The sequence below is a fragment of the Coenobita brevimanus genome, chromosome 103 (assembly GCF_032717465.1).
Source record: "Coenobita brevimanus isolate Jiangsu-jjx chromosome 103, ASM3271746v2, whole genome shotgun sequence".
Classification (NCBI taxonomy): domain Eukaryota; kingdom Metazoa; phylum Arthropoda; class Malacostraca; order Decapoda; family Coenobitidae; genus Coenobita; species Coenobita brevimanus.
The window spans coordinates 41,207,870-41,211,719 of NC_137056.1; positions in this window are offsets into that span (position 1 = coordinate 41,207,870).

Sequence of the window (3,850 nt, forward strand, 5' to 3'; positions counted from 1 at the left end):
TCTATAATTGGGGGCCTTGGCGTCCCCCTCCCTGCTGTAATAAGGCACGCTGGGGACGTAATTAGCTGGGGATGGGTGGTGCTGCGTGCGTGCGCGTGTGTGTGTGTGTGTGTGAGAGAGAGAGAGAGAGAGAGAGAACACGGGGTGAGGAGTTTGCGTGAGAGAGGAAAAGGGAGTGAGGAATTGCGTGTGTGTGTGTGTGTGTGTGTGTGTGTGTGTGTGTGTGTGTGTGAGAGAGAGAGAGAGAGAGAGAGAGAGAGAGCTAGGGGTGAGGGGTTTGCGTGAGAGAGGAAGGGGGAATGAGGAATGTGTGTGTGTGTGTGTGTGTGTGTCACTTTAACTTAGCTCAGATTTTCGTCCTTTAATAGCTTTCAGTTACGTAGCTCAGTGTCAGCTAGCATCATATTCGAGTGATAATCTTTCGTCTTTTTGTAACTTATTTCACGTGGTTCAGTTGGAGGAAAAGATACTACTTCTACTCCCTTTCCATACGTCTTCTTCGTGACTAGCATCATATTCTAGTTTTAATCTAATGTTACAGTCTAGTATTCAAGACAGAGGTGACAATTTTAGGCCAGGTTAGAGTAAAAAGAAGACAGTATGGTTTGCACTGCCCTTGTTAGTTGTGTTTGGAAAGTGTGTTGTCGGAATGAAAGGGCTGCTGGTATGGAGGGAGGTGGGAGGTTGTTAGTGGGAGAGCTGGGAGGATGGTCGCGTGGGAAAAGAGGAGGGAGTGAAGATTTAATAAGGAGTGCATTGTCCTTGTTAGGGGGAAGTTGGGAAAGTGTTGGGAAAGCCTGTATAGGAGAGACGGTGATATGGAAGTTGGAAAATGGAAGGAAGTTGACTAAGTGGGAGAGGAGGAGTGAGAGGCTTGCATGGGAGAGGAGGAGGAGGAGTTGAGGATTTGTAGGACGTGCATTGCCCTTGTTAGGAAAGTTTGTCGTCTGTAAGGGTGTTGGAGAGAAATAGAATTTTTAAAAGTGGGAGAGGAGAGGTGAGATTTGCGTGGGAGAGAACGAGGGATGGAAGAATTAGTAAATATTGCAATACCCTTGTTAGGTGAAGCTGGGAGAGTCTGTATGGGAGAGAGGATGATGTAGAAGTTATCATTGTGGGAGTGCAAGAGAGAGAGAGAGAGAGAGAGAGAGAGAGGAAAAGCGTGTCGCGTACCGTGTATGTGGTGGAGATTTTGAGGGGCTGGTAATGAGTGAGTGTGTGTGTGTGTGTGTGTGTGTGTGTGTGTGTGTGTGTGTGTGTATGTGTGATGAGAAACCATGGCAGTCAAGGGATGGTTTCTTTGCCTTTGTTGTCATCCTGACTTCATGACCTCTGAAATAACAAAAACATTAATTTTATCGTTATTTATAAAGAAAGAAAAGACAAACTCAGGACAGCTAGCCATGAGAGGGGAAGGGGAGGTGATGAGGGCGGAGGGGGGGAAGGGGAGGTGATGAGGGAGGAGGAGGGGGGAAGGGGAGGTGATGAGGGATGAGGGGGGAAAGGGGAGGCGATGAGGGAGGTAGGGGAGGGGGACGGTCAGATGAAGGGGAGTGCATCGTCCCCGTCTAGACTCTGAACTTTTGACCCTTGCAGAATATTGCATGGTTGCACACTGACACACACACACACACACACACACACACACACACACACACACACACACACACACACACACACACACACACACACACACACACAGAATTATCACAACGGCCATCACCAAAAACCAATATATCTGTCCTTCTCCATTCTCCTTCCACATTAGGACTTAAGTCGAATTTATAAAGGTTCTTAGCCAGGTCTTACGATGTATATAAGTCTCTAGAGCATTTTTATTTTTGCTTTTTCATTCTTGTTTGGCTGTGAATTGCTTAGTTCTCTCTCTCTCTCTCTCTCTCTCTCTCTCTCTCTCTCTCTCTCTCTCTCTCTCTCTCTCTCTCTCTCTCTCTCTCTTAATATGCCTCCTGGGCCTGTCTCCATCTTTTTATTTTTTTCACATTTTCCATTTCTCCTGCACTTAAGGCGTGTTTTCATAGCCTTGAGGTGGGGAGCGACGGTCTTACGAGCTCCTGAGGCCTTCACCTTTTTGTTGACACTGTTTTGCTGGCCCTGAGATGACACTTTTGCCTCCCACTGTTACTGAAAGGTTTTTGTTGTTGTAAGAGTGGTGGGTGACTCTCTCTCTCTCTCTCTCTCTCTCTCTCTCATATGTAACTCCTCTTCCTTCCCTTCTCCCCCAAGACACATAATCCATTTTTCTTTCTTATTATCTCACAGTGACTTTCAATTTCCTCTTTTCTTCCCAAATGGATAACCTTTGCTCTCTTTCTTTTCTCTCTCTCTCTCTCTCTCTCTCTCTCTCTCTCTCTCTCTCTCTCCCCTCCATCTGCATCACCTCCACATATGGTTGGAGAGAGGCCAGGGTATGGGTGAGGGGGGTTCGACAGGAAGGGGGGGACTGTTGGACACGAGGGTTTTACGGCAGGGAGGAGGAGGAGGAGGAGGAGGAGGAGGAGGAGGAGAGATAAATATAGCGAGGTAAAAGAGACAGTGGAGAGAAGAGAGGTAGAAGAGACGGGGAAAGGAAGGCTGAACAGTGAGACGAGGTGGTTGGACACGTGAGTTTTATGAGAGAGAGGGAGGGAGAGAGAGAGAGAGAGAGAGAGAGAGAGAGAGTGGCAGGAAGACATAAAAGGGACACAGGTGGTAGGAAATGACTGTCAGAGAAAATGGACAGAAAGGAGGGAGAGATGAGTTAGAGGAGGAGAGGGTGCGGGAAGGTAAGGAGGGAGGAGGGATGGAAGAGGAGGTAAGACGAAGAGAGAGAGGGAGAGAGAGAGAGATGGGTTCCCTATACATCTGTTGACGTGACTACCTCAATAATTATCACCAGCCTAAATTAACCATCCCCACACCAACTTAAACCTCTCTCTCTCTCTCTCTCTCTCTCTCTCTCTCTCTCTCTCTCTCTCTCTCTCTCTCTCTCTCTCGTTATATATATAGATAAATAGATATGTATGTATGTATGTGAGGATGTATATATGTATGTATTCTGTGTGTATGTAAGGACGTATGTATGTGTATGTATATGTATGTAAGGATGTATGTATGTATGTATGTAAGGATGTATGTATGTATGTATGTATGTACGAATTTTACCTGTAAATGTGTAAGAATAGGGAAGACATTACCTCTGATGACCTCTCTCCACCCCAGTCCACAACCATCACCTTATTGATATGATTCCTTTATTGATTCCCAAAATTTTAGCACCGAAGAATTATATGATATGGAGTAGAAATACGTGTGAAAACAATAATAAAAAAGTACATGAAATTCTCTGTTTGTGTTATTGATGGATTGGTATGATGTATAATTCATGTATAAAAGTGGGTTATTTTTTGAGTTTGTGTTATTCATGGACTGCAATGTTGTATAATTCATGTATAGTACTAGGTTCATTTCTGTGTCTGTGTTATTCATGGATTGCTATGTTGTATAATTCATGTATAATTAATGGCGTCTACTAAGTTATCATTTTCCTTGTTGCAGGTAAATAAGTGTGCAATACCTGAGTCTACGCTTGTGAGTACTAATATCCACTCCATAATTTTTTGTCGTATTCAGAGCTTGGTTAATTATTCCTCTTCATTTTTGACATACCTGCTGTTATATATTTTTTTAGGTTAGATGCTACATATTTAAAAAAAAAATCACATGCTTTTTTTCATTACTGGTTATCCTTCGAGTAGTATATTAGTCATTTATTTATTCATTTTTTTTGTGTGTGTGTGTGGAAAAATTACTCGCGTCCAAGGATGTCTCGCACTTTTCTTCTCAGGTTTTT